Raw genomic sequence first — 13,060 nt, 5'->3', positions numbered from 1 at the left:
TGTCATATGTACCCTTAAGGACTCCAAAGCATTTTTTGCCGGAGCTAGTGGATGTCTCCTCCTATTTATATAATATATGACCCAATTTTGTGTTCACTGAGTATTTAATTACAGCCAGTTACATATAAAAATTACCCAAAATACTCTCTGCACCAATAATTAATGTTTTAACTGTGTTGTTTTGTGGGGTTGGTTTTTCCCCCCCACATACAACAGTTAAATACTTTAAGCACCAAAAAAAAAGGAATTAAAAAAATGGAAATGCATCAGCTCCTCAGGAAGCCTGTCTGAAGGGACAAGTGTTTGCTCAGTGTGGTGGCCCCTCCTCTTTCTCCACAGAAATAGGAATTCTGTATTTCACACTTCCACAGAATTAATAATTCCAGCCCATTTTGTGAACTTATCCGTTCACTCACCCAACTCCGTCCCTCCAGGACAGGGCCTTGTCAAGCTATGGAGCATCATCTGCTTGCCTCTGGCAGAGCTGAGGCACCACTGTGTTTAAAGGAATTCAAGCACAGCTGCTCAGCGACTGCTCTTCCAGCACAAGACAAAGTGTCTCTATGAGAAGCATTGAACTACCCATCGGTATTTGTAAGATACTTAATGGGAACCTCCTTACTAAGTGTGTATTCCCATCCCATGCGGGGCTGCATCACCAGGCTGCGCACAGGCAATCCAATCCTGACCACTCCTCACGGTGGAGTGGGAATAGCTCTGTGATAGTGTATTCCAGCCAATAAACAGACTTGGGAAAGGAAAGACCATTTTATGAAGCCAGTTCAAAACAATACAGATAGTGGCAGATTAAAAATTAGCAAAAGGACTTATAGCTGTAGGACTGTTCACATACCTTCAGTCGGAAGGGTTTACGTGTTCTTAATGTATAAGGAACAAACCCTCCAAGATACCACCACTCCAGTGCAACACACAAGCATCAGTCTTCCTGCAGCATATCTAACACAAGTACTCTCCATATTTTCTTCCTTAGGAGTGACTCAGATAATGATAGCAAGTGGCAAATTAAATCATACCAGTGTTATCTGAAAGCTGCAATCCTTTATAATTAGGGGGTTTGTTTGTTTAGGGAGAGAAAAAAAATCACATTTATAGAATGCTTATCTCCAGGATAAAGGGCCATTGTTTTTAAACTGCCTTTTTTTAATAATGTCAGCTTAAACAAAAACATAAAAACAAAATCAAACTCTAAAAGGTCTTCTAAGCAGAGGTTTATCATAAATAAAACAAAGCATTAGCCTGTAAATCACCGTTCCTGCAGAGCCGAGGAGAGCTCAAAACACTTTGCAGTGTGTTAATCCCACCCAAAGCTGTCCACCATTTGTTTCCACCTTCAACCAAACAACTGGAAGAAAATAATGTTACTTCAGGAATTATAGATTCATAGAACCATAGAATTGTTTGTGTTGGAAGGGACCTTAAAGCTCATCCAGTTCCAAACCCCTGCCGTGGGCAGGGACACCTTCCACCAGACCAGGTTGCTCCAAACCCTATCCAAACTGGTCCTGAGCACTCCTCCTCCCAGTTCTCCTGCTGAAGAGCTAACTGCACTGTTACATGGACATAAATCAGTAATCAGACACGAAAAAGCAGGAAGTTGTAGAAAGGTCTTTTAGCTTTTGAGATCAATTATTATGCTCACCATTTCTCACTCAAAGATACTTATACCACGCTCATCACCTTGCTATCCAAGTTCAATACAAGAACAGCAAAAACTTGTTCACATGCAGCATATTTAATCTTCAAATGCTTGACAAGCATCAGCCAATATTCAGGAGTCCCTTGTGGCTTCTCTGAAGGAGCAACTTGAGTGCTCAGGTTAGGAGGCTGAACACAGAGTGGGACATAGAGCCTGAAATGGGGCTTGGGCAGACTCAGGCACATGGGTCGAGCTCTGAACTAAGCAGCCCACACATGTAGTAGCCCCATAAATCTGCAGGTTTACACCATTGAGCCCAAAGTCTCCCTTTGCATCTCCCCAACTCTGTGCTCCTTGTTCCTCTGGATGTAGAAATGAAGACTTGTCCCCTTGGTCCCCTCCTGCCTGGGTCCTCCAGGCTCCCAGTCCCAAGCAGTCAGAGACCAACAGGATTTCACATTCAGGTCTGTTGGCTTTACTGCATTTATTATTATCATCATCACCACCACCTTGTCCAGAGTTAAACTCTTCTGTACTTAGATTTGCGCAATCCAAGCACTTCAAAATACAATGCTGCAGCAGCCAAGTCCTGTATTAAATTTAACTCCAAGTGACCTCTGCCATCAGAGCCCCAGTGACTAACCAAGCAGTTACGAGTGAACATCTGTAGTCAATACTCAATGCAATCACAGACTAAAGATGCCAAACAACCACAGGGCTCTGGTCCCACGGAAACCTGGCCCAGTGCACGTCATCCATGCTGATCCTCAGGAGGGATGGTGGAGTGGTGACTATGTCACCACTTGGTCTCTTTTGTTCTAATATAAGTCAGACAGTGGTTAGAGAAGGCTACCTCACAGGTACAGTTGTCACAGACAGAGAGTCCCCATCAGCAACGACATTTGGATCTGCTTCTGCCATCACCTGAGGAGGTATGAGTCAGGTCCCTCCAACCCAGGGGCCTGGAAAGACTACCATGCAGAAGAAAGATGGACACTGCCTATAAATACCCTTTTATACATCACTCTCATCGCTTCTAACACCTCAGATTAGATTTGGTTTCATTTTTAGATAGAAATTAGATCTTCATCAACCTTGAGTGCTCATTCTCGATCTACCAGTTCTACACATTATCTATTCCTTCTTGCTGGGCTTTAGGAAGGATTGCTTGAACACCTCTTGGAAATGAACAGCACTTTGTAATTACTAGTCTTGATTAATAAACATAGCCTCAACCAATATCTAATTTGACTTCTAACTATAAAGACACTAAATAATCTTATGTCTAGTAAAAGTCCAGAACACGGAAGGATCTGGAAACATTACTCTAAGGACTTGCTTTATTTTTATATTTACTATCTAGTATCATTCAATTTCTTAATAAGCCATTTTCTGTGAAGGTTTTATTGATTTTAATAGCAAATACACAATGCAACTCCATATATCCAATGTGGTTCAGCCACTAATTAACTACTACTGAACACATAACTTCTGACTGGAGCTTGAACACATTATTTTCTCAACAGAACAGCTATGAAGCTTCCCAGCCTCTTGCATTTACAAGGTGCACAAACGTTTCCAGGACAGGAATACATGCGATATTATCTGATATATTATTATTATACCCACAAGTTAATCTATGAAGGATGAATCAGAAGAGAGCAGTTAATGAGTGAGGAGGAATTTCTAATCTCTGACAGTGGTTTGAGAGCTGCACATCCTCCTGCTTCCTCCTGCCATAGACCAGACTTCTCCATGTAGGACGATACAGAAATAAAGATCATAAAGAGAAAGGGAGAAAAAAATAAAGTTTCCTTTGTCTTCAACAGATTTTGTAGGTTCTGTTTAGTATTTTAATGAAATATTTACTGGTTCTGGATTTTATGCTTTAATTATTCATTACTGAAATCAGTCTGAAGAGCTGCCATACTCTGCAACACAGCTCTAAAACCAATACCATGGAGCTCCCCATTTACTGTAGTTTAGTGACTTTCATCTCAAGTCTGCTCTGCCCGCAAGTCACGAAGACCCTTCCTCTTCACGGGCACTTGGCAAACTCAGCCTAGACATCAATGTGCAAGGCGAGCTTTTCGTTGTCCTGATGCCACTTCCACCAATGTAATGGCATGACTGACCACAACTTGCACACTGAAGCAGCAGCGGATCCAGAAGTCAGCTTATTCTGCCCCAGAATGAAGGTGAAAAGCCACTTCTAAGGCTGACCAAATGGGTAGAGCATGCTTAGGTAGTGCAGAAGGGCTTTGGTGTTGGCTAGGGTCCACTGCACATGCAAAAGAGATTGGATTCGTGGCATTCAGAAAGACAGCTGGGAGCAGGACCTGCAGACAAGCTCCTCCACCCACATCCAACCTTCTCCCTCAGGGTTACATTCTCCAAGCAGTCTCTGGACATAAGGTCTGCAGAACATGAAGTATCCAAGATGGGGCTGCTGGGTGTTTTGCAGATAAAGCACAAAAAGAAAAAACACAAAAGAAAACTGCAAAATAGAGCTACAGTATGTTTTCACAGCAAGAAATGCCTGTGGATGACACAAAAACCTGCTGCATTTGCAGGGCCTAACAACAAAATTCTCCTCTAAAACTCTTGTTTGCCTTTGCAAGGGAAACCAGGGCTCTCAACACCTCCCCTTTGCTAACACAGGACAGCTTTTAAAAGCGAAGTCCCAATGAAGGTTGCAGGATTTGACAAATTACAATGGTCAGACAAGCCTGAAGGTTCCCATCATCTGCCAACAAGTCTAAAAACACATTCCTTGGTCTTTCCTAGACATGCAGCTCGTGGCAGTGATGACCATGAGTCCCAGCAACTGGTGCCATGCAGGCACCAAACACAGCAACGATTTCAAACAGCTCACAGTCCAACTTCATATCACTGCTTCAGGGAGAGGGGAACAGAAACAAGCAGACTACACCAGTCAAAACGCCAGCCATTTGTCAACAGCTTAACTGTTGTCAGCTCTGGAGCACTTCATTTTTTTTTGCTTCTTCAACTTCATGGTGAAAGAGAAGTTTAGATTGGATATAAGGAAGAAATTCTTTACTGTGAGGGTGGTGAGGCACTGGAATGGGTTGCCCAGGGAAGTTGTGAATGCTCCATCCCTGGCGGTGTTCAAGGCCAGGCTGGACAGAGCCTTGGCTGACCTGGTTTAGTGGGAGGTGTCCCTGCCCATGGCAGGGGGTTGGAACTGGATGATCTTAAGGTCCTTTCCAACCCTAACTATTCTATGATTCTATGAGATGATTAAAAAAGATACTGTGGTACCTGTGCAGATATGGAGAGAAGCCTCCTCAGGGATGAAAGCGAGATGTTTATTTGAGTATTTGGGAAAGGAGCAATGAAGTTAGTGCAAGCTCAAGGAGGGCTCTTGTTAGAATGACAACTGGCAAGATGAGAATTGGCTATAAAGTGGAGATGAGCTAGCCATGCCTTACATAAGGAAGAAGGGCCATGGTAGCTGTGCTCTGTGTCCATGGGCTACACATCTGCAGAGGGTTTGTGTTCTCCAGGAGCAGCATACCTGAAGGCTCCTGCAGGATGCAAAGGGACATGACCTCGGAGGGGAGTGGGCCACCTCCCAGGTTATCTGCAGGCTCCCTTCCGTTCTGCTTTGTTAAGCAAACTAGGATTTATTAGCACATGGAAAGGGAGGAAGCAGAGCGGGTAGAGGCCAAACCAGGCATCCCCCATAGGGAAATCAAACCAAAAAAAGGCTCTGAAAGGATACTTTTGCAGAGCATTGGGGTGGACTCCAATGGCAATTCCATCCAAAGCATTGGATGTCTGTGAACTCCTGCCTCCTAGAAGAAAAAGAGGAATGAGACAGTGGGAGAGGTTACAAAAGAAAGAGGGGAAAAAAAGAATTCCTAGTTCTCTCAAAAGGCATTGTTTAGTTGAACTAATATTTTCTCCTGCTGCACATGTATCTATCTAAATACCTAAATAATCATTTGCTGAAAAAGATGCTGCTATTATTTCTTGAACATTAGATACAATGTAAAATCGGACCCCGAGAGTAATTACGAGGTTCAGGATAATGCTACTATTATTTCTGGAGCTCAGTTTCTGTAAACAGTGTCTAATGCATCTCAGAAGCTCACTATTAATCACTAAAAAATCATGTCTCCCTACCTAATTCGTAAGCTGTGAATACTAAGTACTTGCAGAGTGGGGTTTGTTTGTTTTGCTGGGGTGGGTTTTAAGAACTCAGATTTTCCAAAACATCCAGAGGGCTCCTAAGGAACAGTAGAAAACAAATACTTTGCATTTGCAATATTAACATTCTGGAAGAGGCTTTAAAGCTAACACCAAACACTTATGCAACTTGAATTCTAACCATCTTAACATCCTTAATCTTCATCATGTTTAGTACATTACATTTCTTTGACAACTAATCAATCAAAGGCATCATACCTTCTGTAAAGCTGCCAATTTCGTGTCATTTTGCCCTCTCTCAACAATGATTTATTTTCTACAGAAACTTCCTTGTTTATTTTATATATGTGTGGTTTTTCTATACAAAAATATGGCAGAACAGATAGGGAAATAAGCAAAGCAAAGCAGCCAACACAGTATTGCATTACTCAGGATTGTCAAGAAGAAATCCATGGCTTCCATGGATCCACAGCCTCTAGTTAACAAATCATCGAGGACATGTGTCCAACAAGGGAAAGCAAAGAATTGGCTCTAAAAGGGCTAAAAAACTCTGGAAAGAGGCCATCAAAGACCCAACAGCAGAAATAAGCTCTTGTGAACAAACAGCGAGGAGCAGTTACCAGTTCTGGCAGAGGAAAAGCAGGAGACAGTTCTGAAGTACAGTCTGCTATGATGCTCAGTGAGGAGAGGGCTTCCAAAAATAAACCCGTGGAGTACACAACTATTTGTCCATGGCCTGACATAAATGTCATAAAAGATAAAGGAAGAGTGGAAAAAGAGATCAACATTAAAAACTAACAAAAGCAACAACATAAAACTACTCAAGGAAATGCCAGTTCCAAAATCACAGCAAATCTCCCCCGGAACAGGAAAGTGAACATCAAGGGATGCCCACCAAGAGCAGATGTCTCCAGGGGAATTCTGCCCAGCAGAAAGGTAGATCCTCCTGTCAAGTTCTCCTCCTCTGAAAAGCACAGGGGTTTTCAAAACAAGATTGATTTCCTTAATGGGAACAACAGCACAGACTAATTCCATTATTTTCAATGGAGCTGAATTTGAAAGGTCTATTCACGTGTAATGGTACCTTCTGGGGAAAAGGCAGCAAGGAATCAATTCTACAAACCACAGTGATTGAGGCCATTTAAAAAACAACAAAAACAATCAAACCTCTTACAGCAATTCAAAGAACCATCCTCTAAAGCATCTGATAGCCACAAGAGCAGATCATCCTTGCTGCAGCACATCTGGCACCTCACTGTGCTCTTCCCATCCCTCATTTCCCATCCTGTATGCCTGCAGATACTCAGGAATCAGCAGCTGCTGCCTACAAGGCTTCATGTTACTCCTGGTAGCACATTTATCTCCAGACAACTCCAGGGCAAGGAATACAGGTCCAGGGTGAAGTGGCCTTCGTTAATGGTGCAGGGCCACCAGCCCCACAGGGACCTCGGGGAAAAGCATCGAGGGGGATAATAAAAGGCTGGAATGATGCCTGGAAGCAAGTTATGCCAACACTGACTGGTGGCTGGTATAAAGATACAGCCAGCCTACAAGCCTCCCCCTCAGTGTTAAAGCAAAACCATCCCACACCATGGCAGCATTGATCTCAACCATCTTTTAAGAAGAATCCAAGTATTTCAAACTTGAGACTCTGAATGAGTTACTAAGAGAGGAGGGGAGGAAAAGGGAAGGAAAGCTTCCACCCGCAGGTAAAGCTTAGAGCTGCTCCTAAACTCAGCAGCACCAACCTGCACTGGAAGGTAATAAAACTCCACATTCAAACACATGGTTAGGGAGGGCATCCAGGCACACAGCAACCTCGTAGCTCTTACAGGATTTATTCAAAGGCCATTCATAGATTTTACCCGAACTTCCAGGTTACCTTGACAGTGTCCCCACCAAGCTGCTCAGCAGTGCTGTCAGATTTGGGTGGGTTACAAAGTGACCTCTTCACACTACAATAGTGGCCATAATTTGCTGAACTAACATTTCCTCCTGCTGCTTTGAATATACCAAATGACTTCTGAGGTCCTGCTCAAGTCTTAAAAGCTTGTTACAATCCACCATTCACCCACAGAAATCCTACAACCCCCTGCAAGCCTTTGAAATGAAGAGTTCTGCCTAAGTTTTACACTTTACTGCACTGAGATCCAAGGTCTTAGCAGATCCTAAAAGGACCACAGATTCCTCCCATCTAGAAGCTACATGGAATACCTCTTCTTCAAAAGTTTCTGTAGCTCTGCTTCACCTCCCTATGAGATTTCAGTAAAACATGCTGCCACCATGCTATCTGAGACACAAAATACCTGGCACAAAAGCCGTACTTCCTCTGCAATAAAACATATGAAAGTCCAGATTTAAGTATTTCCCTCGGTTCTGATCATGTTTCAGGGGTTCTTGTAACCATCACAAAGAAACAGCAATTCCCCTACCCCAAAAAGACACTGTGGCCATGCAACTGCCTTGCCCTACCCATCCAACATGAAGGTTAGTCAAGCCTAGAAGGAATCGTTATTAGCTGTCTGTGAAAGGATCAGTGACATCCTAGAGCTTGCCATCAATGAGGGGAAGGAGGATAAACTACCAGATACTAATCTTCTAATAAGGAAATATACGAACATTTATAAACTCATGCTTACCCCACACATACAATCTCTATTCCACATAGCTCAGGAAGCGCCATACAGAAGCAGATTCAGCATCTATCAGAAGGTGTAAGACAAGGCTGCTCCAGCTTCAGAGGCCTTGGACCACTGTGCTGGCAGGGGACATGTCCCTGCAGTTATTCCTCCTCCCTCTTATTCCAATGAACCTTGTTTACTCCACTCCTGTGCACCTCCAGACAAAAACGGCCCTCAAGCTACTGTACATCTTATTTGTCCTTGCTTCTGCAATAAGCACTCACATCAACGAGTGTTTAAAACAGTGCAAAATTCAAACGAAAGTCCCCCAGGTGGCCTATGCATACAAATAAGTATATATTTTGCTTTTTTCATAAAAAGACACCCTGCAGGTTTCAAGCTTCTCTCACTGCAAGAGATACTCTCAGGCAACAATACTGATGTGGTGTAAGCCGATCCGTATCACTGAATCCTGCCTTTGTTTTCGGCAGTCCCCTTTCAAGGTGACTAAATTGAAGTGGAAGTACAGTTCCAGGCAGCCCAACAAGGGGCAAGGCTGTTTTGCAAAATCTAAAAGGCAAAGTAAGATGAAGCAGACCTTCAAGCTAAAGAATTAGCTCATAAAATAACCCCCAAAACACCACACCAAAACAAAAACTCAACAAAAACCCAAACCAACAACGTCCATGCTGCTCTGTCACTGATAATATTGGAACTAGGGAAGATAATACCACCCAGGAGAAATCAACACTAAACCGCCCGAATCACATTCATTCAAAGCACCTCACATTTAATGGTCATGGGTATGGGCAGAGTTGAAGAAGCTGCTTCCTCAGTGAACCTGATTTATATGAACACAACTGGCTAAGATCATGTCAAGCGATTACAACAGGTCAGCCCAAAACACATGGCTGGCCACTGACCCCAGCACTTCCAAACCCAGTGTGTGTAGTGCATATAAACAGACAAATGAAAAACAAACCCACATTTGTTTTAAGTGCATGAGCCTGAAATTGCTAAGAAAAAATATTTGCTGTCTGCACCTGTGTGATATTGAGATTGCGGCTCTAAGTGCTCTCGAGGCTGTGCACGCCACAGCACCAATGTACTAATCACTGGAGGATGTTCAGCAGCACTGTTAAAATGCAATAGTGAAGAGCAATTTCCTCATCTAACACGACTCCAAAGATTATCTGACGCATCTTCCCTTCGCAGTAAAACAAAAGCTTGTCCATATGGGGACCTATGTGTACTCCAAGCTAAGACTCTGGCAAATTAGCCAATGCCCCATGTGAACACTGGCTGCACATAATGTGTGGACGCACAATCTTCTGTTGCTGCTAAAGCACGTTTTCAGTTTCCTCATATGAATCATCTCAGGTAGAGGCTTTCTTCACACACATCACGGCTGTCCTTGACATTCCAGCTCACCACACCTGAGCCTTTCAGTTTGTTTAAAAACCACATCCTTAAAATGATGCAGCAAGTGAAAGACTCAAGGCAGCCTTGGCAAGTCATGGCTGGATCTTCACAGCACCTCATCGTGGAATTACAATGGTCTGCGTTGGAAAGAACCTTAAGATCCCCCAGTTCCTACCCCCCTGCCACGGGCAGGGACACCTTCCACTAGAGCAGGTTGCTCCAAGCCCCGTCCAACCTGGCCTTGAACGCTGCCAGGGATGGGGCATTCACAACTTCCTTGGATAACCTGTTCCAACGCCTCACCACTCTCAGTACATCCCAGCAGACCTGGAAAGCCAAATCTCCAGATATGGTGTCTCCTCCTCATGCTGGAGGTTGCCTCAGCACCTTCTGGCTCCATCCCCTCCGCAGCCCACCCTTCCACGTGCCAGCGGTCCACCTCACCCCAAGATCTCTTCTCGCCTTGAAGAAGCTGGAGAGTAAAAACCACGTGCATGACCATATCCACAGCCCAGGAGCAGGTAAATGAGGCCGCGAGACCAGAATGCCAGTGAGCTGAGCACCGACAAAGGCAGAGGAGGAACTATCTGGGTCACACTATGCTAACAAAGCACGGCAAAGCTTCAGAGCCAGCAGCAGGACCACCGGGAGAGGCCCGGGGAGGTGCAGCCTGCTCCACAACCAGCACGCCTCACAGACTCAGGGCCAGACTGCTGCACACTAAAATAGCTGCTGCATAAAAGGCACAGCCAGCTCTGCATATTCAAGATCAGAGCCGAGATAGATGATGAGATTCTCTGTGCTATGCACAAAAGCCAAAAATCACCAGTGCATTTACAGTTCAATATTCCTCTAATCCCATCTTTATTTCTAGTGCATAAATAAAGCTCATTACACATTATTTTCCTCAGAAACCCACTAGCAACCCAAAATAATTTATGAATGTGCTGTTTGCATTTATATATCCTTGACACCCACAGTAAACATCAAAACAAGGAATTCAGTCAGTCACATTGGTTGTAATACACAATTTCTCTTTTCTCTGTGCATTCTGTCACAGCTACACCCAGCAAGCTCCTTTCAAGCAGCATCTTTTATGTTATTAGGTGTACAGATACACAGACAGACGTCACAGAATCACAGAGTGGTTTGGGTTGGAAGGGACCTCAAAGCTCACCCAGTTCCAACCCCCTGCCACGAGCAGGGACACCTTCCACTAGAGCAGGTTGCTCCAAGCCCCTGTGTCCAACCTGGCCTTGAACACTGCCAGGGATGGGGCAGCCACAGCTTCTCTGGGCACCCTGGGCCAGCGCCTCAGCACCATGGTGGAGATTTTATTTCCTTCCTTAAGCACTTGAACTGGACAGAGACTTCAATTTACAGATAGAATTCCCCCTTTCTACAAATTTATTCTGACTAGAAGACCACACACGTACACACGCACCAGGAGCACATCACACAGACCAAGGGCAGGATGAGGAGCAGAGCTGGATGTGTGCAGTGGCTGCAAACCTTGCTCAGAACACACATGGAACAGAGCCAGGCATCTCTGCTTGGAGCATGGGCCGTGGCAGGGACCAACATGAACCAGCCTCAGCATCTACTACTGCCTGATGACAACCAGGCATAGCGGATGTGTATAACCTGTGAAGCGTTTTTAGTCACCGTGTATCTTTGGCACAGAACACGATGCAAGAACTAAAGCAACAACACCACTGTCAGGTGACAGCACAGCAGACAGGGGAGATGCTGGGGAGGAGGAAAGGATGCACAGAGGAGCCCTGCATGCCTCCCTCCCCTCGGGGCTGCACTGCAGGCGAGACTGGTCGGCAAGGAGGAGCTGGTTCAAACCAAAGCACACCAACCCACAGAAGGGACCTTCCAGTGTTCGGCAGCATGACGAGGATTACCAGTATAACACCAGAAAAAGACCCACGCAGCTCCCACCAGCTCTCACAGGCTCTCCAATATGCAGAAACCAGATCTCCTGCTTCCCCGACACCAACATCCAAGCTAGCAGCTCTGCAGGAGGAGATCTGTCCATCTGAGAAAGCAGCCAGTGCCCAGCAGAACTCCCTTTCTGAGGGCTTTGTGTGTTGCAAGAGACAGACACAAAAAGCAACTCTTATTACCTGCTCTGTGCTGAATTAGACATGCACCGTCCTCCTGATTGCACACACAAGGTAAAATTAAGCATCATGAATTTCCTTTAAAAGAAAATGTGTGTCAATCTCGCTCCATCAACCAGCAGAACTTTCCTGCTTAGCTCCTGAATGCTGGGTGTTTTATTCAGAATTCACTGTTTGAACTGAGTAGTATGGCAATGTAGGGGAAAAAGAAAAAAAGCAGGAGATGGAGACTGCTACATGTAACGCATTTGGAAATAGAATCAAATGCAACCTCACAAATAAGTAGTCCCATGCCCCCGAAATAAAATAAAGAATAACTAGAGTGCAAATTTAGGAAATCAAGAATGAAGCTTGGAAACCTGCCACTAATGGGAAAGAATGGATACGGCTTGTGAAATAACCCCACCGCTTCTGTGTGTAATCATCATTTCCAGTTTGGCCTCCCTAAATTAATTCGGTTTTAATCTTCCTGCTAAACTGGCACACCGTTGACTTCAGCTTTTTGGTGTCCATTTGTTCTACCACATGACATCATGAGATGCCTGCCAGTAACAGAGAGATGCCTAAAAGCCTTGAAATTCTTGGCTTTGGATCTCCAGGTTTTCTGAGAACTGTTAATTTACTTTGGCTTAAATCCTAGATTTTGGCTCTACTTGAAAAAAGTATTTCTCACACAGTAATTAAACTTGTAGTGGACAACACTGAAGCAATAGGAGACAAGCTCCAAAAAGACTATGTTGTCTCATCCCGTCTTCCTGAGGTTTCTGTGCTTGCAGCCCCACAAAGCAAGCAGTGGAGCTGTGGCACCAGCATTGCAGCTTCAGTTCTGATCAGACAATTAAGACAGGAGAAATGGTATTTGCTAGGCAAAACTTTATGCGTTATTACGAAGCCCAGCTGTCAATTAAAGAACAGCTTAAACTCAGCCCACGTCAAATTCAGAACAAGGCTTTCAACGTTACAGCAGCGGCAAAATTACCTTTTCCAAAGCAACACTTCATGGGGTCTCAGCTGCATCCTTTTGGTGGTACAAAGCAGGAGAAGCCTCACTCTCCAAC

This window comes from Psittacula echo, assembly GCF_963264785.1.
Source record: "Psittacula echo genome assembly, chromosome: 8".
NCBI lineage: Eukaryota > Metazoa > Chordata > Aves > Psittaciformes > Psittacidae > Psittacula > Psittacula echo.
This window is presented reverse-complemented; position numbering follows the sequence as displayed.